Source organism: Hakea prostrata, chromosome 5 (genome assembly GCF_041222555.1).
Source record: "Hakea prostrata isolate BN-2017 chromosome 5, UWA_Hpros_2, whole genome shotgun sequence".
NCBI classification, from domain to species: domain Eukaryota; kingdom Viridiplantae; phylum Streptophyta; class Magnoliopsida; order Proteales; family Proteaceae; genus Hakea; species Hakea prostrata.
The window spans coordinates 22,650,347-22,676,777 of record NC_142604.1 but is presented as its reverse complement, the minus strand read 5'-3'; positions in this window follow the sequence as shown (position 1 = coordinate 22,676,777).

Genomic DNA, 26,431 nt, shown 5'->3' with positions numbered 1-26,431 from the left:
TCCGAAACTTAGCAAAACTCTAGATTTATCATCTCCACCATCCAATTCCATTGGCTCAGCTTCCAATCCAATGATCTTCATTTGGATGGCCCACAACTATCTTTTACACATGTTCCGGGTTCTTGGACCTACAGTATGGATTTTCATGTTAGGATCATAGGGGATTTCACATAAAATATGCAACATAGTCTACATGGTCAATCTAAGGTTCCAAGAGCAATGCTCAATGCCGCAACCCCAGGTGAATACCCATGAATACATTAAATATCCAAATTCCCAACTCATAGTACTATTTCGATTCAATAGCAAAGAGGTTAAAGAAAGATATCAGGATTTCCATACAATCCAAAAACTACCCATTCATACATGTTTTAGAGCAACATAATAAACATTAGTAGAATAGGCATCTTATACAACATAATAAGGTTTTGTATAAGATAGTAGAGATGTTCTGTTTATATGATACTGTAAGATTATAATTGTATAACTATATTGTAATAGCTGCCATCAGATAATCTGAAGTTTGTACTTGCCCTCTCTTTTAATATAATGTTTCCGATGTTGCATAATGATATGGGTCTCCATTATTCCCAAGACAAGGTAAAAGACAAGTAACTATCATGTCTCCTAGTAGGGTTTAGGTGTCATGGGACCCACCTAGCCCTAGTAAATGGGGGCGTGATAGAAGTTGGAATTAGAGCACAATTTTAAATGGCATAGGAGTTAGTAATAAATGAAAGAAGAGAAGGACTGCAGTAGTTGATTGGAGGTTGTGAGAATTGAACTGAAATCGATCGATTTAATTCGAGGTTGATAGAACTAATGTGAAGTGGACCAAATTGAACTATATAGAAATGGATAGAGGATAACTGAATAGATTTAAATAAATGTAGAAAAGTTGTATACACAATGATTAGAATCCTTGACTGTTAGATAGAAGTATATTAATGATTTTGAATTAAAAGAGGAATTGAGGTTTATATATCAATAAAGCTTAGCTTGGTGACTAGGAAATGGTTGATACAAGAAGATTGAGATAGAAGTATTTTGATGTATGCTTTGTCAGGTGTGCCAGGAGTATATGGTATGCCTGCATTTGCATTGTTTGATTCCGGATCAACTCACTCCTTTATATCTCGAGAATTTATGTAGAGACTAGGATTTGTTAAAGTTGATATCATATGTGAGAAAGAGAGAGACCAAGGACTAACGTGGTTTGGTTGGAGGATCAACCTACATCCACTATTGAAAAGTTGTTGTTGTATTCATTGTCATTTCAATGGATTTTTTACATGATATAAATAGAGAGGCTTATGATAGTTTTCGAAAATGATACTACTCTTTTGAATTTGAAATCGGCTTAGGACAAGAGTTACTGTTCATGAAGAAGTCCTGCTGCTGAGGTGTTTTATCTAAGTTGAAACTCTGATTTGAATATTAAGGTGGTCCACTTGAGACACAAGCTTCCTACGTTTTACTTTGGGAGAGTCCATGTTGGAGTCTTTGAGGCAATTTGCTTGAGGTGTAAGCCTCCTGCAATTTGCTTTGGGAGAGTCCATGTTGGAGTCTTTGTGTTTCCTTAACATGCCCCTGCAAGCTCAATGGTATAGATGAGACATTGAGATTGGTCAGCAGAAAATTAAACAGTTAATGGGCAAGGGGTTTGTGAAAATATCAGCTCACTGATCTTTGGTAGACAGAAAACGGACCTCAAGCTGGCGTTTAGCAACCTTGTCACAAACAAAGTGATAGTCAATATCCACATGGTTCATGTGAGCATGAAAATAGGATTGGCAGTTAGGTATGTGTCCTCCACATTATCAGACCATAGAACAAGAGGAGTGCAGATGAAAATACGCAATTTTTTAGGAGATATTGCAGCCACGTTAACTCTGTGTAGCATTGGCTAGGGCTTTACACTCCAATTCTGTACTAGACTGGGCTACTGTAGCCTGTTTCTTGGAGCTCCAAGAGACCACATTGCTTTGTATAGCCACCGGTGGATTTACGATCATCCGAATTACCAGCCCAATCGGCATCAAAAAGGGTTGATAGACTTAGATCGGAATACTTTTGCAGTAGCAACCCCTTGCTAATTGTGTCTTTAAGATATCGAGAATCCGTTAAGTGGACCAATGTTCAGTGGTCAGGCTATGCATGAACTGATAGACTTTGTTGACGACAAACTGAATGTCAGGCCGTCTATGTGTAGCATACTGAGAGCAACCACAATGCTCCAGTACAAGGTAGGATCGAAAAGTGGTTCACTTGAGAACTTGTTGAGCTAGCTTGAGGTTAAGAGAGGGGTCTGTACTAGTTTACAAAATCAACCATGTTTTCCTTGGTCAGAAGATCTAATATATTGAGACTAGCTAAGATGCAGACCATATATCAAGATTCAAATAACTGACATCCCTAGGAAGAAGTGTAGTGACTCCATATCTTTGATGGCAAAAGTGGATTCAACACTCAATAGAAATGTTGATAACAATGCCTCATTGCTGCCTATAAGGATGATATCATCCATATAGATTAAGATGTAAATAGTCCCAAGTACCCGTGTATAACTGAAGAGAGAGGTCTCATTCTTGAAAGCCTGAAAACCGTATTCCAAAAGGAAATTAATTAGCCTTTCAAACCATGCATGTGGAGCTTGCTGGCGTCCATACAAAGAGGCCTATGCAACCTACAATCATGATCTGGACAATGAGAGTCAACAAACCTTGGTAATTGTTTCATATACACAGTTTCTTGCAAAATGCCATATAGAAATGCATTCTAAACATCTAACTGCCAAATCAGCCAAGATCTAGAGATAGCAATAGAGCGAACTAACGGAATAGTTGTTGACTTAACCATTGGGCTAGAAGTTTCATTATAATCAAGACCCTCCTGCTAGTTACACCCCTTGGCAACCAAGCGAGCTTTATATCGCTCTATTGACCCATCTAATTTTCTTTTGATCCGAAATATCCATTTGCAATCAATTATGCCTTCTAACTTTGGTAGAGGAACCAGGGACCAAGTTCCATTTCTGATCAGGCATTAAACTCCTCATCCATGACCTTACACCAACGTCAGTACTAATTAGCAATGGTGAAACAAGTGGGTTCAATTTGAGGTGGGACAGAAGAGGTGGCAAAAAACAGTCTAGGTTTTCAAGTGCCATCTTTTGTTCGAGTAACCATGGGATCAGAGTTGACAGGTTGATTGGGAACAAGAAGATTGACCACAAGTTCTAACTGAGGAAAAGTGGCAATGGGTGTGGGTGAGGGTTGGGTAGAGGAAGAAGTAGATGGGGTGGATTCTGGTGAGGGTGAAACAGGCAATATGGGTTCAGCCAGAGAAGGTGGGGCAGAATGGGAAGTAGAGGTGGACAATATTGGGATGCCAGAGGTGGAAGTTGGTGGCAAGGAGAGAGAGGGAGTGACCGAAGGAGGAAGGACTGGGGGTGGGACTAGGAAGGATGGCAGTGGCTTAGTTTCTGAAGAGAGGAAGTGCATTCATGAAAAGGAAACCTTTCTTCATTAATTACCAAATGGTGAGAAATAATCAATTTCCTAGTGTTCTTATCAAAGCACTTATACCCATGATATCTAGAACTACAACCCAAGAAAACATGAAGGCCTGATCTAAAGTCAAGTTTGTGTTTGTTAAAAGGCCGAAGAAGGGGATAAAAAGTACAACCAATCACACAAAGAGTTTTGATAGTCTTGGTTTTCACCAAAGAGTTTACATAAGGGTGAGACATTCCCCAAAATCCAAGTAGGCATCCTATTTATTAAAAATACAGCAGTCTCAAAGGCATGGTTCCAGTATTTTTGCGGTGTTGTGGGAATGTGTCAGTAAAGTCAAGCCAGTCTCATCAATATGCCGATGGCATCTTTCAACTTCCCATTTTGCTCATGGGTGTGAGGGCAAGGTAATCTATGATCAATACCTGCATCAGTCAAGAATTTGGAGATAAAACAAAATTATCCACCCCAATCACTATGAAACAATTTTATCTTAGTGTCAAATTTATTTTCTACCATAGTCAAGCTAGCTCAACACTAAGTACCTCAGAATTAAGGTTTAAGGGGTTTAGAACAAAGCATCCACAAAAAACACAACATAACGAAAACCCCCCCCAAAAAAACAGGGGGGGGGCCCCCCGCCCCCACAAAAAAAACAAAAAAAAAAAAAAAAAAAAAAAGGGGGGGGGGAAGGGGGGGCCCCCCCCCCCCCGCCCGCCGCCACAAAAAAAAAAAAAACCCACCCAATAAAAAAAAAAAAAAAAAAAAAAAAAAAAAACACCCACACCCTGGGCCCCCCCCTCCCCCCCCCCCCAATAAACCTCCCCCCCCCCCCCCCAAACAAAAAAAAATATTTTATTTTTTTTAAAAAAAAAAAAAAAAACCCCCCCCCCCCCCCCCCCCCCCCCCCCCCCCCCAAAAACAAAAAAAAAAAAAACAACCCTCACTAAAAAAAAAAAAAAAAAAAAAAAAAAAAAAAAAAAAAAAAAAAAAAAAAAAATGTTCCATTCCCAATCACAACCTAGTCATCGCCCTGGTAGGGCTAGGTGGCATGGAGAGAGGCATAGGCAAACATCATGTGATGTGTGGCACCAGAATCAGGTTACCAAACTGAACTGACAAGGGAGAGGGTGCATATGCTGAAAATTTTGCTGCAATAGGATGATTATATCCACTCTGAATGGCATAATTAAATCGCTGAAGACAATCCAAAGCCTTATGACCCCTTCGATTCCAAGTAGCAATATTATTTGAGATCCAAAATTGGGATTAGAAGAACCCTGACTGTAACCATGATAGTCGGACTGATTTGACTGATTGTTACAGGGGCGACCTCTATTGTTTCTTCCACGGCCAAGAGAATGGCCTCTATGCATATGAAAGGGAGGCCGAACATGTCTAGGGGCTTGAGGATGAGTTCCAACAGCCATATTCGTGGCTGGTTGTAGATCAATGGGAGGTGTCTCATCATTTAATCGAATTTCTTGAGTTAACAATGTTCTACTTAACTCATTAAAAGACACATGATTTTCACGAGTAGATACAGATGTGACAAAGGCAGCATATTCAACACCAAGACCATTCAAGGTATATAAACAAAGATCTTCATTCATAATACTCTTGCCAATAGTAGCTAATTGATTAGCAACAGTTTTAATTTTAAGAAGATAGTCGTGAACAGAATTACCTCCCTTCTTGATATTTTGAAGATGAAGCGAAGTTGGAGAACACGTGCAGTGGAGGAGGTGGAGTGGGGATTCTCTAGTCAATTCCAAATAGCGTTGGCATTGGTGGAGCCAATGACTTGAGCATGTACATTCTCAATTAAGGAAGCAAGTAACCAACACATAAGCAATTGATTCTATTTGATCCAATGGTAGTACTTCGGATTGGGAAGTAGCGTATGCGGATCAGTGCCATTGATAATCCCATACAAGCAATATGTCTACAGCAAGGGAATGAGCTGGTTCTTCCACATTAGGTAGTTGCTTTCATTTAGTTTGATGGAGAGAAAATTAATGAGGGAGGGAAACGAGAGGGGTGGGTGACTGCCCTAGGCGTCTGATGCCATGTTAAAGTTGATATCGTATGTGAGAAAGAGAAGAGAAATTGAGAGAGAGACACCAACGATTAATGTGGTTTGGTTGGAGGATCAACCTACATCCACGATGAAGAGTTGATGCTCTTTTTGTTGTTATTTCAATGGTTTTTTTATATGATATAAATAGAGAGACTTATAAGAGTATTCGACAAAATGATATGACTACTCTTTTGAATTGAAATCACCATAGGAAAAGAGTTACTGTTCATGAAGAAGTCCTGCTGCTGAAGTGTTTTATCCAAGTTGAAACTCTGATTTGAATCTTGAGGTAGTTTACTTGAGACACAAGCTTTCTGTTATTTGCTTTGGGAGAGTCCATGTTGGACTCTTTGTGTTTCCCTAACATAATTAAACCTTAGATTATTAAACTACCAATTGTGTGTGGCTACACCATCTGGTGACATTATGGAAACTAGAGAAATGATAAAAGCATGTGAGTTGAATTTTGGAGAGAGGAAGTTGACTGCAAACCTAATGATCCTTGATCCAAATGATTTTGCAATCATCTTAGGGATGGATTGGCTAATTTCTAATCATGCCAGTCTTTGTGTTTTGAGAGAATGGCTATGTTAAGACCCCCATTAGAGCTGAAGATTAAATTCTTAGGAATGAAGTTTACATCTTGTGTGTTCTTTTAAGGCCGGGTTGCCAAGGATATCTGGAAACTATAGTGGACACTAAAGCTAATGAATTAAAGCTATCAAATGTACATGTTGTGAGGGATTTCCCTAATGTCTTTCCAAAGGACTTGTCATGTTTACCTCAAGAAAGGGATGTGGAGTTTGCCATTGACCTTATTCCTTATACAGCTCTGATGTCTAAGGTACCGTAGCGAATGGCTCCACAATAGTTGAAGGAATTAAAAGAGCAATTACAAGACTTGTTGGACAGGGGCTTTATCCAACCTAGTGTTTCGCTATGGGGAGCCCTTGTCTTATTCATGAAGAAGAAGGATGACCCTATGAAGATGTGCATAACCTATTGAGAATCGAATTGGTTTGCCTAGGATTGATGATCTATTTTATCAATTACAAGGGGCAAAGTTTTCTCAAAGATTGACCTAAGATCAGGATATCACGAATTAAGAGTGAAAAAGTAAGATATTCCAAAGACTGCTTTCTAGACAAGATATGGGCATTATAAATTCTTTGTCATGCCATTTAGATTGATTAATGTGCCCGTAGCATTTATGGACCTAATAAATAGGGTGTTCCGTAATGTCCTGGATCAGTATGAGATCGTCTTTATTATTGATATACTAGTGTACTCCAAGAGTGAAGAGGAGCATGAGAAGCATTTAAGAGTAGCATTGTAAATGCTGCAAAAGGAGAAATTATCTGCCAAGTTTAAGAAATGTGAAATTTGGCTTGATAGAGTAGTGTTCTTAAGCCGTGTGATTTTTGGCAAAAGCAGAATGGTAGATCTGAGCAAAGTACAAGCAATGATGGCTTGGTCTAAATCCACCAATGTAACTGAGATAAGAACTTTCCTTGAGATGATTGGCTATTTTGGAGATTCATTGAAGGATTATCCAAAATAGCTATTCCATTAACAAGACTCACTAGAAAAGGAGTTAGGTTCTTCTAGACTGATGAATGTGAAATGAGTTTTCAAGCACTGAAACAAAGGTTGGTAACTGTGCCTATTATGAGTTTGCAATCTAGAACTGAAGGATTTGTTATCTACAGTGATGCATCCAAGAATGGCCTAGAGTGTGTTCTGATAAAACATGGGAAAGTGATAGCTTATGCTTCAGAACAATTGAAACCCCATGAATAGAATTACCCAATTCATGATTTAGAGTTAGCTACAATCACTTTGGCTTAAAGATATGGAGGCATTATTTATACGGAATAAAGTGTGAGATTTATACAGTTCACAAAAGTCCCAAGTATATCTTTACTCAGAAAGAGTTAAATCTGAGGCAAAGGAGGTGGCTGGAACTATTAAAATATTAAGACTATAATATTATTAATTACCACCTTGATAAAGCAAATGTAGTGGCTAATGGGTTGAGTAGGAAATCATAAGGATATTCTACAACATTGATAACTAGACAACCATATATCATTGAAGATGCGAGAAAATTGAGTATTGTAATTGTGGTTAGTGATGCTAAAGTCATGTGGCAAGCTTGATTGTGCAACCTTTCATTCTTGAAAGGATAAAAGAGGAACAAATTAATGACGAGTTTCTAAACAAAGTCAAAGAAAAAAATGCATGATGGTAAGCAAGCAGACATTAATGTTGATATAGAAGGAATTGTGAGGTACAAGACTAGCTTTTTGTATCAAACAATTAAGAGTTAAAGCAAGAATTGATGATGGAAGCTCATAATAGCCCTTACACAGTGCATCCTAGTGGTACAAAGATATATGTATTGAGGTTTGAAGGAGCACTTCTGGTGGAATAATATGAAGAGGGGATAGCGGAGTATGTACAAAAGTCTATGACTTGTAAATTTGGTAAAAGTAGAAATACCACAGACCCTCAGGTTTGTTACGACCTTTGGATATAACTTAGTGGAAGTGGGAACACATTACCATAGATTTTGTTAATTTTTTGCAGACACTGCAAAGCTATAATACTATTTGGATAATTGTGGATAGATTGACAAAGTCATCCCATTTCCTGCAGATCCAGATTTATTCCTCGGTAGATAAGTTCATAGCCAGATTCAATAATGAACTTGATTGAATAAATGCCAGGAATAAGAATTGGTTTAGAGTTGGCCTAGACTAAATTACATTGTGAAAGTTGACTGAAGCAGGGTAGTGAAGCAGCAGTTATGGGTAAGTATGTTGCATTCATCTATAAATATTTTCCTCATTCTATCGAAACAACACTACTCAACAAACACAACATCAAATCTCTTGCAATTGTAGATTACTTCAGTTTGAGGAACAGTATATTCAATTAGTGTAGAATTGGTTCAAGTCTACCATTAAGAGACTCCACGAGTTTCGTAGTCTTCTCTCAAAAGACTTTCAAAGTCCCTGTTATGCCGAAGAGAACCCATAGCATGCCTAATCCAGATACCTTGAGTCGTTCAAGACTTTGGCATGCCTGCATGTCAAAATTTGTCAAATTCTTTTTTGAGGAAAAATTTGTAATGCCTTTTTATTGTAGCATGGTTCTATTTTACTATTACTGAGGTAGTTGCAGCTCACTATCCCATATCATAGACAAATGACTAAAGTAAGGAGAAATGCAGAGTGGAGATCCAAGACAAAGACTAAAGGAATCTAACGATTTTTCTTTATCATTCTGTTCAAGAACTGTCCATACTTATTTAGGGGTGTTTAAACCTATTCGGAAATTAAATATTCCGTTTTGTTTTCCTTTATGGAATTCATATTTGTTAGTGATATATTTAAGAACAGTTGCACATCAGAAAGCAAAGGAAAATAATTTGTTAGTGATATATTTAATGGACAGTTGCATATGAGAAAGCAAAGGAAAATGTAGAAAGCCGTCATATTACCAGCAGATCTATATTTTCCTCTCTTATTGGGGTCTGCTTGCTCTCGCGCTTCTCCTTCAACTGCTTCGGTGCACTCTAGGCTGCGTCGACTCATTGAAATATCCGAGTTGAATTGCCTTGGATCAGTCCTATACTAGGTCACAATCAACCCATAATAACTCAAAAGACAATGATCGACTTTAAGAAGCTAACCGCACATGCTTCCAACCCATGCTTTCAGTGATTATGATTGTGACTGCTAATTTGAGTTAAAAGGAAAGGTTGACTATCCGCTTTGGTGTCACAATATTGGAGCTACTTATCATATTATCAATTGTAAACAATCCCAAGATCTGTAACAAGTACTCGCTAGGTAGAGAGAAGAAGAGAGAATAATTGGAGAACAAGGCTGGGCAATAGAATGTAGTGTATTCTACCTTACCAGTAAGCATGTATTCATAATAAACTGAATAAGATTACAAAAGGAAACTCAAATATAACCTTTAACTCTTTTCTAATTAAACATAGACCTTAATAGAAAACTTACTTAGACTAGGACACTAATGTCCATAGATCCAATAAGAAACCACTAACACCGAAAACCCAAGCCAATGAAGAAACCACAATAAGGGGACTCCCCCCAACATGTTGTGTCATAGTATCTCTCATTATCTCTAACACCAATTAATACTAAGTTCCATGGTCATATAGAACAAGTCAAGATTGACTTTCACTTTGAGAGAAAGTAGCCACCAAAGGATTTGAGGTTCAGTTGACTCCAACATTGTTCAATTCATAAACATCCTCAAGAGGCCCCTGGCTGCTGCAATTTACCACTCTTCAATCCAATCTGGCTGTCATTTCCTCACTACTTCCCTTGTGTGAGACTGATTAGGCTAACTATGGTAATTGTGGTTGAGCCAACAGTCTCTCCTTACCAAGATAAGATGATTAGGACAATGGCATCCATTATGATAACACGATAGGCTGATGTATAGAATAGGATATGCCACCTCCCTACTATATCTAAAATATATATTTACCATCTGAGTCCGAAAGTTCAGCAGCATAAGGTTATCACATCTGTAGAGTTTCAGTGTATAACGCACCCTCAAGTTTAATAAAATAAGCACATTAACATATCATCTCGAGACATAATTTGTCCGGTAAGTGATGAGTCCAAAATCTGCTCAACCCTTAGATCTCTTGAGAGTAACCTGCAAAATAAAGCGTCAAATGTGGCCCGACCCTAGGTTGGAGTCCACCTCCGAAGGCTAAGCAGTTGATGAACTTAATCACAAATAGCTGAGGAAACGAGCTAAGGAATGAATAACGAGAATACGATCAGATTGTATGTAAGGGCCTACCGGGGAGGTGATGTCATATAGAGTGTACCTGAATCTCCGTGGATGTAAAACCCTCAGATAGTCGTTGGATCTCAATAGATAGATCCGTTGAGTGATAGATCTCTACTAGGTTGGACTAGTAGATGACTCCTTTGATAATATGATAGTTATATGGTAGTTATTCATATAATAGCGATGAGTGACAGCCGCCAAAACGCTAGCTAGCGCTAGAGATAACCACCGATCACACGGATTAGGGCGCTTGGCGAGTTAGTTTTCTCAACAAGCTATCCCCGGACCGGCTCTCGGAAATGTATCGATTCCTTTGTACCAGCAGTGGATCGAACAAGTCGGAACCAGGTTCAGTTATATTTTCCCCATAGTTGGGATAAGGCTTATTGTTTTTTTTTTTTTTAAAGTTTCTTTATTTATGAAAATATGCACATTAACATATCATCTCAGACATATATTTGTCCTGATCTTTTACCATTTAACTTATCTTAGACTTAACTAGTGACTTTATTTATACACAGCAGTAACTCTCTAGACAGATTCTAGCTATAAAGAAGTATCATTTCGTCTCCCCCAAATGGTTGGAATGGAAATTGTGCTGAGAAACAAATGGATGATCGCTGCCAACTCTCGGACTTCCTATATGGGTCTGTGCAGCAAGAAATTCGTACTGCTCCTCTTGCATGTTCAGCCCAATATCTTCCTGGCCACCATTGTTCCTTACATTACGTTCCTGCTGTTCTGGGACATGATCTAGAAGATTGGAATTAGTCCTCAGCTCATCATAGAATGGTTGTTCTTCCTGTTGGAAGTTTTGTATCTCATCTTGTTGGCCTTCTTCCATACTCATCCATAGCTCCAAAATCATTTCCTAGTATTATGAATGACATATTTCATGGTTAGCATCCAATTGGCATGAATTGAGAAGGACGAAACGATTAAAGGTGTAAAAAGTAACACAAACCTCCAAAGCTTCATTGGGCAATTGAGAATCAGTTGAAACTTCTATCGACGGCAATGGAGAACCTTGATTCAATGAGGTCTGTGCATTTTGATCATGAAAATAATTCACACCTACATTTGATACCTCATTATTTTGAAGTAGTGCAACACCATTAGCAGATACTCCAACTTCCGGAGGATCTTGATTTTGAAATGGTGTCTTAAGCAAAGTCGTTGATGTCATCTCAGAAAAGCATTGATTTTGATCTGGCAGTGCCACAGTTGTTAATCCTATCCTTGAAAGGCCTTGACATTGATGTGCTACTGATGCCCCAGCTCCCGTTATTGATTCGCTTCCTTGATTTAATATACCTTGAATTTGGTCTACTTCGTTCCAGCCACTTCTATCGTAAGTGTTCATAATCTGGAAGTATTGGGTGATAGGATCTGGAGGGAGTCCATGTCCTTCGAACCCAGGATCATATATTGTGTAGTCATTGCTGAAAACAAATCGTGTAAACAACTTATGCCAAGGAAATAAAATTCTATTGTAGGACTAGCAAAGTTTCTCTAAATTGAAAACCAATATATGAGAGGAGAAGGTAATCAAGCTTTTTTTTTTGATAAGTAACATACCAAGTAGTGGGGAAAGTTCCTGCCTCGCTCAAATTTTGGTTGTTACTGCTATTCATCTCTGGAGAATTTAAAATGGTTGGCAGAACTTCTTCAAGGTTTCTCATCCTCTGAAGGGGCAAATTACAATATACATTTTGTATCAAAGACCAAAACCCAACAAGTAAAAAAGTTAAAGCATGAAAAATATAAATTGTCATGAGAAGCAAAAGATTAATACCGAAGGCAAATCGGGTATCACTTGGAGCTGTTCATGTATCGGTGGCGATTCACTTCTACTCTCTCCCTGTAATGATCTTGGTTATTGCAGTGTAGGTATATCCATTTAAAGCAGTTGACGGGTTGAGTTTTCACAAGTTCGAATTGTGATTTTTCACTTTGCATGACCATTGAAGGTTCTTTAGGTGACCCAAGATTTCTCATACCTATATTGTACATTATGAAACTTGATGATATCTCACTACCAGCTGGTCCCTTCTTTCTTTTAATTATAAGAATCTGGTATACAATATACGGAAAGCCATATATTGGGTAATTTACAATTACACATTTCTAATTGGATGAAATATTATTGATATACCATTTAGAAGCTGTGAGAAGGCTTTGGATTTATACTGGCCCATTGTGATAACCAAGTTGGTCCCATAGTTAAGAAGTATAAGTTGTAAGTTCATATTGAACAAGTGAAGGTTTAGAAATTTATCAAGCATAAGCTAGATTATTGACCATTTCTTCTGGCTATCATATGTTTCTAAAATAAATTGAAAAAATATAGCCAGTTTCACATACCACAGAGAAGTTATCATTAATGGCCTCCATCTGATGAATTCTTAACTGCTGGCTTATATTAGGGAGTTAAGAGCCTGGACAAGGGTATATATACGAATACATAGATGACACGTGTCCAGGTTCATAACTCCCTAATAGCTCCTTGAGAGTGCCAGTGGACTTGAGACCTCCTATATTTGTGATGATTAAATGGTTTTAAAACAGTAACTCTTGCATCCAGATAAAGAAACATGAGATAATTATAAAATCAGTAACAACAAGGAGGTGATTGCATACCATGAAGGGTCCAAAACTGGTTCCCACATCTGCATTTTTTTCCTCAGAGATCATTGATGCTGGATTGCATTCATTCAACCTCTGCAATCATTTTCATTCAAGAAACCCCCAAAAAGCGAAATAAATAAATACATATAAAAAAATAAAAAGACTTCTAATGGGGGAGGGAAACTTGGCTACTTCCTTGCAACTGACTAGAGAGTCTTGTAAGGTCGCTGCCTCGCTGGCCTCTTCATTGCCAATCCAAATAATCTGAATTTGCAAGATCAACTATACATAGTAGCTTCACCGATGTTACCGTTTTCAAATCTTAAAGAAGTTTACCTACAACAACAACAACAATAAGCCTTTTCCCAACTAAATGGGGTCGGCTACATGGATTCTTGCCCTCCAATCGGTTCTGTTCAAGGCCATGCTAGATACAAGGCCTAAGCTATACATATCCTTTCTCACCACTTCTCCTAAGGTTATCTTAGGTCTACCCCTAGCTCTTCTAGTTCCTTCAATATGGATTATATCACTTCTCCGAACAGGAGCATTTATAGGTCTCCGTTGAACGTGGCCGTGCCACCTCAAACGACTTTCTCTAAGCTTATCACTTATGGGCGCAACTCCCAGACCAACTCTAATATGATCGTTTCTTATCTTATCCATCCTAGTTTTGCCACTCATCCATCTTAGCATTCTCATTTCTGCTACACTGAGTTTATCTATATGATTCTTTTTAACAGCCCAACACTCTGCACCGTACATCATAGCTGGTCGGACAACGGTCCTATAAAATTTTCCTTTAAGCTTTAATGGAATACGCCGATCACATAAGACCCCGGATGCACCTCTCCACTTCATCCACCCTATTTTAATTCTTTGGGAAACCTCATCTTCTAAATCACCTCTTTTACTTATGATTGAACCTAGATACCTAAAACAATCACTCTGAGGAATCTCTTTATCGTCAAGTATCACCACTTCATCATCTGCCCGATCATGACTAAAGTGACAAACTAGATATTCTGTCTTCGATCTACTAAGTTTAAAGCCTTTTGATTCCAAAGCTACTCTCCATGATTCTAATTTGGTATTAATCCCCACTTGGGTCTCATCAATCAACACAATATCATCCGCAAAAAGCATACACCAAGGGACCTCATCTTGAATGTCTTTGGTTAATTCATCCATTACCAGTGCAAATAGATATGGGCTTAAAGTTGACCCTTGATGTAGCCCAACTGTTATCGGGAATTCATTACTTTGTCCCCCCATTGTTCTAACACTAGTCACCGAACCAACATACATATCCTTAACTATATCTACATATTTACTTGCAACTTTTCTTTTCTCTAGTACTTGCCAAATTAACGCTCTAGGGACTCTATCATAAGCTTTTTCTAGGTCAATAAATACCATATGAAGGTCTTTCCTACATTTTCTATACCTTTCCATAAGTCTCCTAATTAAGTAAATAGCCTCCGTTGTAGATCTTCCCGGCATAAACCCAAATTGGTTCTCCGTAACTGTAGTTAAGTGTCTCAACCGGGTTTCAATTATTCTCTCCCATAATTTCATCGTATGGCTCATCAATTTAATGCCTCTATAGTTATTACAACTTTGAATATCTCCTTTATTTTTGTAAATTGGAACCACAACACTTCTCCTCCAATCATCTGGCATTTTCCCTGTGCTCATAATCTTATTAAACAACTTAGTCAACCAAACTAGTCCATGGGTTCCTAAGCTCTTCCATACTTCAATTGGGATTTCATCAGGACCTTGTGTCTTGCCGAGTTTCATCCTCCTTAAAGCTTCTTTTACTTCAGACATCGAAATTCTACGTATATAAGTTCGGACACCAGTGCCTTGGTGAAAAGTGTAATCGTCCGAAACATAAGTGCTTGAAGAATGCTCATTTAGTAAACTAGAGAAATAGGTTTCCCATCTTTTCTTAATATCCTCCTCACAAACTAATACTTCACCATCTCCATTTTTAATACATCTAACATGGTCAAGATCTCTACTCTTCCTATCCCTCATCTTAGCTATCTTATAAATAGATTTTTCCCCTTCCTTTGTGCCCAACTTATTGTATAACTCTCCATACTTTCTTTCCCTTGCTTTTCCCGCAATTTTCTTAGCTTCATTTCTATCTAACCTATACCTTTGAAGATCCTCAACATCCTTAGTTCTTTGCCATGTCTTAAAACTAGCTTTTTTATTCCTAATGGCAGCTTGAACCTCACTATCCCACCACCACGTCTCTCTATAAGAATGGATCTTTCCTTTTGATTCACCTAGAACATCTTTAGCCACCTTCTTAATACACATAGCCATCTCATTCCACATTGCATTGGTATCCCCTTTAAAATCCCATTTTCCTTGTTTGACTACTTCATTAACGAAGGATTTAGAGTACTCTCCTTTCAAATTCCACCATCTTATTCTGGGATAGTTTACCTTAGACCTTTTATGTGTTCTTGGGACTAAGCACATATCCAAGACCACAAGTCTATGTTGTGCAGTTAAGCTTTCCCCCGGTATCACCTTGCAATCCTTGCACAACAATCTATCAGTCCTTCTAGTTAGGAAGAAATCTATTTGGCTTCTATGCTGTCCACTTTTGAAAGTAATTAAATGCTCATCTCTCTTTTTGAAGTAAGTATTTATAATAGATAGATCAAAAGCAGTAGCAAAATCCAAAATTGAAATCCCCTCGTCATTCCTTTCTCCAAAACCATAACCTCCATGAACACTCTCATATCCTCTTTGATCTTTTCCAATATGTCCATTTAAATCACCTCCTATGATAATCTTTTCTCCTTGACGAATTCCTTGCAGTAATCCACCCATATTTTCCCAAAATTCTAGCTTTAGACTTTCATCTAGTCCTACTTGAGGTGCATATGCACAAATTATATTTACGAACTCTTTCTCCATTACAAGCTTGATAGCAATAATCCTATCACCCACTCTTTTAACATCCACCACATCATTTTTTAAATCTTTATCCACTATTATACCCACTCCATTTTTATTTGTTTTATCCCCAGTATACCAAAGTTTAAAGTCATCCAACTCTTTGGCTTTTTTACCCCTCCATCTAGTCTCTTGAATGCAAGCTACATTAAGATTAACTTTTTCACCTTCCTTAATTATCAGATGGTGGTAAGCTTAAGACCCAAGTGGCGACTAAATTCACCGTAAAGATTAAGCCAAGGCTTGTATTCTTGGGGTGCTAATGTTTGTTGCTCGATGTTGAAGACAGTCTGAGCTTCCTCTATTAACCTAAGGTTAGGTTATTTTGAGGAACTTTTTTAATGAAGGTGTGAGCACTACAATTTTGTCTAGAAATAGTCTGAGAGCTTTTAGGGTTGAAATCTCATGGCTTGATACTAAACTACTTTTCATATGAAAATATATCCAAGGTAGATAGGAACTATGCAAGGCAACTTAGTTTTGAATAACCATGCTAGGCAAAAACAATTCATCTTTTCACATACCATAGAGAAGCTACTGGTGTTGTCCATCTGATGACTTGTAAACTGTTGGCCTGTTGAGAATGCTTGCGAGCCCTCCTATTAAATCGATGGAAACAATTAACATTTAAAATCTTAAATCCAACAATAAGCTAGAGAATCAAGGTGAATTTATACCATTGAAGGAACAGTATTGATTCTACTATGCTGATTTGTTTCCTCCGGGATCATCGATAGCAGCTCCTGTAGACTCAATCTTTTTAGTCATTTTAATTACCAAAAATAAGGTGGTGGGAGGTTACTGTCTATAAGTAATAAAATTGTATTATTAAGTGGATGTGATAAGGGTTTTAGATATGATCAAATGCAAAATGTGAACCAAAATATGTGGCTTTCACTCTTATTTACGTACTGCAAAAGAAATGGAAGGTCCCAGATTCAGATCCGTTGGAAGGCTTCTCAGATACTCATCATCATCAGCACTGTCACAGCCATTGTGAACGTCCACTTCTTGCTGAAACATTTAAGAATTGGAACAAATTCCTCTCATCAGTTTCAACATGCAATATGTAGGTTTTAGAGCCATGCATGAAGGTCACCCTTCATTTGTACATACCATTGGGCCCTTTTGTTTCTCCTGTGCTGACAATCTTCGATAATTGTTATTACCCGCAAATCCTTGCTGTAAGGAAATGTAGACTTTCTAATTAAGAATATAAATGTAGCCCATAATCATCAGTAAATTCAATGCTTGTCAACTACTTACTGTGGAGATGGGATTCATTTCCATTATTTGATCTATTGGCTGCTCTCTCCTATATTCATTAAACATCACTCCTTCCTGTAAAATGATAAAAATTCAATCGACACATAATGTCGGAATTGGAGACATGAGTTAATGATACAAAGAACTTACTGCAGCAGAGATGGTGCTGTTCCCCACCTGCATGTTTGTGGATGACCATCGTTGATTCTCATTACCCCCATATCCTTCCTGTAATAGTAGAATTTTTTACACTTAATATTTTCATGCAACATGGGCTACGGCAGAAAGAACACACTCATTGCTGTCAAGAATGTGGATGTTATTCTTTCTAAGTATTTAGGGGTATATCTGGAAAATCAACCAACATCCTAGCCATCACTTCATCTCAAGCATATGCGGCTAGGATTGCTTCCAAGATCTCCCCTGCTGATAGAAGTTCCACAGCTGATCAAACTTCAAAGAGTCTACTGCTTAAAGAAGTCCCTCAACTGATCAAACACCAGTTATTACATACAAGAAAAACTCTACAATTGGTACTCACAAAGACACTAGGCAACCCAAAGGAGAGTTTGATACTGATTGGTACAAACTCCTAATCAATATTTTATGTAATCTCAAACACTAGAGTCCTAGCACCACAGCCACAAGACTCCTAGAACTCTATAGAGAAGGACTCCAAGAACACTAAGAAGAATGACTCTGTTTCTATAAAAAGCTATGTACTAAATCATTGTAAATTAATTAATGTGAATATTATTTTTGTGCTCGCTCACACGCACACTCGGTCTCTCTCTCTCTCTCTCTCTCTCTCTCTCTCTCTCTCTCTCTCTCTCTCTCTCTCTCTCTCTCTCTCTCTCTCTCTCCTCAACGTCCCTCTCTCTCTTCTTCTCTCTTGCTCTCTTCAACTATTATTAGTCTCAACATGGCATCAGAGCACCAAGATCACGGTTAGCAATTACTTACTATGGAGGTCACAACTTGTTCATCTCTTGAAGACTTATGACTTATTTTCTTTTGTGGATGGCTTCTCCATCTGTCCTCTTGCAACTATAGTCATTGAAGAAGAATCCATTCCTCTATGCAAACTGAATCCTGCCTACAACTTATGGATTTGTCAGGACCAACTTCTCATGTGTTGGCTTATTCCTTCACTCACAGAATCCGTCCATGCCCAGATTGTTGGATGTTCTACTACCAGAGCAGTCTGGCTTCATCTTGGATCTACCTATGCTTCACCTTTTGCAGCAAAGATTATGCAACTTCGCCTTCAATTATAAAACATGAAACGCGGTAATAGTATAATTCATGATTATCTTCTTCGTATTAAGCATACTATCGATCAACTTGCAACTACCGGTAAGTCTGTTTCAGATGATGATATTTGTCTTCATGTTCTCAATGGATTGGACCCTGATTATTCAGCCTTTGTTACCTCTATTACAACTCATGGCATCCCTATCACTTTTGCTGAGTTAAAAGGAATGTTATTCATTCAAGAAATTCGTCTCAAGGATGACTTAGCCTATGACTCCTCTTTCCCTTTGGCTAATCTGGCTCAAACTGGTATTGCTCGCAATTATCGTCCTCCCTTTAGTGGTTGATTGCACTACAGAGGTAGAGTTTGTCGTGGACATTCTTCTAACTATCGTCCTCCTCTTCTTGCCACTCCACCCTCCACTAGTGGTTACAAACAACAGCAGACCTCTTTCATTACTTGCCAAATTTGTGATCGCCACGGCCATAAAGCTCGTGATTGTTATCAACGCTACAATCATGATATTCAAGGTACAACCAATGCTCTGCCCTCTGTGCATGTTTCCGAACTCTCTAGGGGCCCTTATACAGACAACACTTGGTATCTTGACTCTGGGGCTACACATCATATCACTAATGCCCTTAACAATCTTCAATTGGCTCAGCCTTACACTAGTTCGGATCAAGTTCTGGTAGGTAACAGTACAGGCTTGCCAATCACTCACACTAGTATTTTTTTCTCTTCCCACACAACTTTATCCTATTTTTCTCACTAACGTTCTTCATGTTCCCTCCATTCAAAAGAATATTTATCAGTTTCCAAGTTTAGTCATGAATGTTATCTTTGAGTTTCATCCTGACATGTTTTATGTGTGAAGGATCGAGCAACAGGGGCTTGTCTTCTCTAGGGAACCGTTAGGAATGGACTTTACCGGATGCCCTTACGCAACTTTTCTCCACAAGCTTTCATTGGTGAATGAGCTTCTGTCTCCTAGTGGCACTTCAAACTTGGCTATCCTGCCTTTAAATTAGTCCATCGTCTTGTTTCTCAATTTAAATTACCTGTTACTTCTGAGATAATTCATTTTTATGTGATGCTTTTCAAAAAGGATTACTTCTGAGAAAATTCAGTTTTTATGTGATGCTTGTCAAAAAGGAAAGAGTCATAAACTCCCCTTCTCCTCTTCTACTTGAATCTCTAAAGCCCCTTTGGATTTGATTTATTCAGATGTATGGGGACCCTCTCCTATTGCTTCTATTGATGGTTTTCAGTACTATGATATTTTTGTGAATGCCTTTAGTAAGTACACTTGGTTGTATTCTATGCATTTGAAATCTGAGGTCGTTGGGATTATTCAACGATTTAGACACTTGTTGAAAATTTATTTTCCAACCAGATTAAATGCTTTCAGAGTGATTGGGGTGGCGAATATCACCCTGTGTCTACATTTCTCACTTCTTGTGGGATTGATCATCGCCTCCATTGTCCTCACACTCATGAGCAAAATGGGGTTGTCGAGCGTTGTCATCGCCATATTGTTGAAACTGGCCTTACCTTGTTAGTTTATTCTTCTTGCCCTAGAAAAATTTGTAACTATGCCTTTGAAATTGCAGTATTTCTTATAAATAGGACTCCTACTCCTGTTTTGGGCAATGTTTCCCCACTACAAACTCTTCACAGTCCATCCGGACTATGCCTCTTTAAGAGTTTTTGGTTGTGCATGCTACCCTTACCTTCGTCCTTATCACAAACACAAGCCAGAGTTTCACTCTAGCATGCATGTTGTTCTTGGTTACATTCCTCGTCACCGTGGGTATCATTGCTTCAATCCTAATTTCCCTCCCTGTTTTTTTTTGTGAAAAACAGTTTCCCTTTCACCATCCATCACCCACTGTGATTACCCATCACTCTCAACCACCTTTACCTTCTCTTCTTGGCCCTCCTCCTGTGTTTCCTTCCCCTACTCCATCTCCTCCTCCTCCGGTCCCCCCAACCCCACCCACACCCTTGGCTGAATCCCCTCCCCTAGCAGACCACGCCTCCCCTCCCCTTGAGTTCCATGCCTCCCCTCCCCATCTCCCACCCAACTCTTCCCTTGGGCCGCACCGCTCTACGTCATCCTTATCCTCTTCTCCTCCTTTGGATCTTGTTATTGATCTCCTTTATGATCTTCACCATCCATCTCCTTCCCCACCTCCTCCAACCACTGCTCTTACATTCATCTCATGGTAACTCGCTCCAAAGCCCACCATCTAACTAAAGCCCAACTTACATCGATCTCTGATGATGCCCAACTTGAGCCTACCTCTTTCACTACTGCCAACAAATACCCTCACTGGCGAACGTCTATGGATGATGAATTTACTGCCCTAATAAAGAATGGCGCTTGGTCTCTTGTCCCTCCTCTTCCTCAGACAAATGTTATAGGTTGCAAGTGGGTGTTTCGAACTAAAAGGCAGGCTAATGTTTCTATTGAAAGATACAAAGCCCGCTTAGTGGCAAAAGGGTTCAATCAACAAGAGGATCTTGACTACAATGAAACTTTTAGCTCTATTGTCAAACCCACTACCATCTGCCTGATTCTATCTTTAGTTGTTTACCACTCTTGGCCTATTCGCCAACTTGACATCCAAAACGCCTTTCTCATGGCTTTCTAAATGAAATAGTCTACATGAAACAACCATCAGGGTTTGCTAACCCTCTTCATCCTGATTATGTTTGTCACCTTCACAGATCTCTCTATAGTCTCAAACAAGCCCCTTGTGTTTGGTTTGATCATCTTAGTTCCTTCCTACTAGAATTTAGTTTTGTTGGATCTAAAACTGACACTTCTCTTTTCATTTATCATGGTATTTCTGGAACACTTTTTATCTTAATTTATGTGGATGACATCATTGTTACTAGTAGTTTTAACATATTACTATCAAAATTTATGACTGCTATTGCCTCTGTCTTCGCTGTCAAAGATCTTGGTCCCCTCCATTACTTTCTTGGAATGTTTGTTTCTTTATTCCCTAATGGTCTTCACCTTTATCAACAGTAATATATTACCGACCTTCTTTGTAGGGCTAACATGAGCGTTTGCAAGCCTGCTACCAATCTTTTTTCTCCCTCTACCCAGTTGAGCAAATTTTCGGGGGGAGCTAATTACTATATACAGAAGTATTCTGGGGGCCTACAGTATGCTACTATGACTCATCCTGACATACAGTTTGCAGTCTACGAAGTCTGTCAGTTTATGCAAAGTCCAACTCTTGATCATTGGTCTGCTATCAAAAGGATTATGCAGTACTTAAAAGGTACACTCTCATGGAATAGTCATCAACAAATCCTCTAATATGACTTTAACCGCCTTTTTCGATGCTGATTGGACTAGATGCCCATGATCGTAAATCTACCAGTGGTTATGCTGTCTTCCTGGGGCCCAACATTGTCTCTTGGAGTTCTCAAAAACAATCCACTATTGCTCACTCCAGTATAGAGTCTGAATATTGAGCTCTTGCTAATGTTGCGGCTGAGCTCACTTGGCTACAATCTCTACTTCATATATTCCTCAGTGTTGCTCCTGTACTTTGGTGTGATAATATTGGTGCCACCTATCTCACTGCAAATCCTGTCTTTCATGCTTGTACCAAACATGTAGAGATTGACTTCCACTTTGTTCGTGATAAGGTTTTCAAAGGAGATCTTCATGTTCATTTCCTATCTACTAAGGATCAACTAGCTGATATCTTCACCAAGCCGCTACTTACTCCACATTTCAGCATCTTACTAGCCAACCTCAAGGTCACTTCATTTCCCTTGAGTTTGAGGGGGCATATTAGGGATATATCTGGAAAATCAACCAACATCCTAGCCGTCACTTCATCTCAAGTATATGCGGCTAGGATTGCTTCCAAGAGTTCCACTGCTGTTAGAAGTTCCACAACTGATCAAACTTCCAAGAGTTCTACTGGTGATAGAAGTCCCTCAGCTGATCAAACACCAGTTATTACATACAAGAAGAACTCTACAATTGGTACTCAAAAAGACACTAGGCATCCAAAGGAGAGTTTGATACTGATTGGTACAAACTCCTAATCAATATTTTATGTAATCTCAAACACTAAAGTCCTAGCACCACAGCCACAAGACTCCTAGAACTCTACAGAGAAGATTTCCAATAATATTAAGAAGAAGGACTCTGTTTCTATATAAAGCTAAAGCTATGTACTAAATCATTGTAAATTAATGTGAATATTTTCTTTTGTGCTCTCTCACACGCACACTCGATCTCTCTCTACATCAACTTCTCTCTCTCTCTCTCTCTCTCTCTCTCTCTCTCTCTCTCTCTCTCTCTCTCTCTCTCTCTCTCTCTCTCTCTCTCTCTTGCTCTCTTCAACTATTATTATTCTCAACACTAAGCAGCAGTCTATGTTTAATGTTGATTTTGAGATAACTAAAGGAATTAGGTGTTGCCAAAAACCTAGGAAATGAAGCTAAATATTGATAACTCAGAAATGTTGACACTTCAACATGGAAGACTAGGTATGATCAAACCTGAACTTGCTGTTGTGATAGCATTCCCATTGTAGCTGCAGCAGATGAAACAATACTAGGGTTGTTCATGGATTGTCGACCAAGTGAAGCGCTACCAGGCATTGCCAGTGTCGGAGGAACTGTGTTCCAATTATCAGCACTTGATGTTTCTGGCAATTTCAGTGAGCCCAGATTGTTAATCAATTCCTTGATGATTGGTGGTAGAGCTTGATTCACTGCGTCCAACTTGGGTTCTGGTACAGGTTGCTGAGATGGTGAACCCCTTTCATGTTGTGAATTTGGAAACAATGCTCGGTCGTTCAGTCCACACTTGCAATCTGACTTAGCATGGGATTTCAAAACTGCTTCCCAAATGTTTTTAAATGCTGCTTTGTAAATTGTCCTGTAATTGTGAAACCACAAAGAGATTATCAGTTTTAAACTTCCTGATGCTGAAATTTGTATTAAAAAAACAAAAATTTCTTGCTGAGAAGATGATAGAGAAATAGATTTACTTTTTGGGCTTCAACCATGGGTCGACTCCCATTAATACACTGTTCTGAGTAGGGCAAGTTCCCCAGAACAATTGTTCATCAATATAGTCATCTTTACGACGTATACGTCTTTTGGATTGTCCATTATTTCCAACCTCTTTCACAGGTTGTCTTTGTTCCTCTCTTTCTTTATCTTGTTTCCTCTTTCTCCCCTTCTTATTTGGAATCATTTTCTGCTCATGTTCATTCATGCATCAAAGATTTATTAGATATGGAATAAAACACTGACTGATATTACAATCCAAGCGGTACTGCAGTAAAATAAAAGAAGAAAACTGAAAGAGAAGGGCTCCTCTAGTAACAATCTGATGGAGAGAACTCCTCACTTAAATGCAAATGGCTTCATTCACATAACCCCAGAAACAATATGAAATCATTATTTTGAAAATACTACCCAAAATAAAGATTGTTGGGAACATATTTAGGTCATCATTGGTAGGTGAATAACAACTTCACTATGTTATCAAAACTCCCAACATGTAATTACCAAAAAAAAAAACTCCCAACATGTAGAGCTAGGTATTTGAATATCATTAAAAAAACACACACAAATATAATGGTCAACGCAACGCATTTTTTACCTACAGTTTTGCAGCCCATCATTCACCAAAACATGCACATGCATCATATACCATGCACCATGCACCATGCATCATGCATGCTTAATGGGCATGAGCCAGCGAGGATACTTTAAGTTTTGCATGCAAGAATATATTTCCTTGTATAGAATCTAATTAATAAAGATTAATGGGTAAGTCACATTTAATTCTAATTAAATGAAAAACCAAGATTTGTCAGAACACATTTAATTCTAATAAAGTGAAAAACCAAGATTTTTCAAAACCAGCAAATCAGGCAAGAAAGCCAGCTCAGCATTTGGTGGGAAAATCAGGGTCAGATCCAAATATAAGAATCATTCTCGTACTAATGAAATCCAGAAGACAGTTATGATTTTTGAACCTCATTTGACGAAAAGGCTGATTTGAGTGACAAAGCTCGTATTGGTGACTGATGGACTCCGTATATTGTTTTACGTATGGAAATGCTGATGTCATCACATCATATGAAATGATTTGTGGGTCCTACTAATCATGGTCCTCTAATAAAGACAACACATGCGCATGCAAAGAAGCGTTTCATGCATGGTACATGAAACACGTAAATAACAAAATTCACGACAGTCAAAAGGAACTCGTAGAGAAAGAAACCGTCAAATTTAGAATTCAGAGAGAATGATAATTGCAGAATCTTACCAATATTGCCTTCCGACTCACCGCTGCAACAGAAAACCAAATTCCGTCAGGAAAGCTTCAGCAGAGACAAACGAGAAAGAGAAAGAGGATCCAAAGGAAAAATGAAAGAAGAAGAAGAAAAACTAAATTAAAACAACCAGGAATCAGTTCATAACAGCTGCTTTTGATGGATGGCGATTAAGAGAAGATCATCAAAAGAACAACACAAGAAAATCCAGCTTAGAGAGATTTATTGCAATACATTTTCCCTTTTAGGAAAGATCAGAAAATTTATGGATCAAAATCCAAATTTCTACCCGTAAACAAGTCTGATCTATAATTCGTTAGTGGCAAATAGAGGTAAGAACATTATGATTTCATATTAGGAGAGCAGCTATATCGATGATTCGATTTTGGGAATAAAGAAGGGGGAAATGGAAATAAGTCGTAGCATAGAAGGATCTACAAATATCATTAAAAGAGCAGGAAAAAATAACACAAAATTGAAATTTGGCCTCTTTTTTAGCTTCAAGCTCGCCTTCATCTATGTAATGGGCAAGCTGATCAGAAGCTTTTCAGGCCTGAAAATATAAATGGAGGAAGAACTTCTCACTTACAGGGTGAATGGAGGAGAAAGCTATCGTTCCTTTTCTGTGTTTGAGAATAAGGAAAGTAACCCTTTATATAGGGCATAGAAGTTGAAGGCGGTGGTGAAACTTCCAACCTAGCAGCTACAGGTGAAGAACACCTTCAAGGGTGAATCCACTGTCACTTGTCGAAATTTCAAAATGAGGGTTTTGAATGTCTATCCTTAGATACTGGCAGTAATTATTAGATTGTTTGGCAATTTGTCATTAATTTTTTTTGACAGTTTGAAGTTTACGTGAGACTGTGGACTATTAAAACCATGTCTTCTGTTAAAACCGTTGAAACCATCCTATATGATGCTTGAGAAAAACAGCACATTGCAGTCACCACACTGTGCAATCTAGGGATCTTCACATCCCTCTTCTTTTGAAAACTCCAATCTTTGTTCACTCTTTATCTATTGATGCTACCACTTAATCCCCAGGGCATGACTCTTTCCTTTCTTGGTGGGAGCCTTTGGGTTGCAAGGTGTTTGGAGTGTGAATGCTATTGGTGTCCCTTGTTGCTTGTACATCATTTTAGATCATTTCTTGAAGGACCCCTTTTCATATTTGTAATAGTGTAAAGGATCCTTAATAGATCCAGTGTTACAGGGATGTCACTGAATTCGTAGGATATATATGAGTGTGAGCACTAGATAATAAGGTACTTAGACAAGCAATGATTATTAATCCTTGGCAGTCTCAGTGGATTCCGGATACACTTCTGGATGTGGGTTGTTACCCGTTTGCCACGACAGGTCTTACCAAAGTAGCTCAGCTGATCAACCCTAGAACTCATTCTTGGAACATAGAGCTCTTAAATAGATGGTGGCCTAGGCAAGTAGTGGAGAAAATTCTGTCTATTCCAATTCCTCATTTAGCTCTAGAGGACCGTTTAATCTAGTCTTGGACTTCTTCGGGGAATTTCTC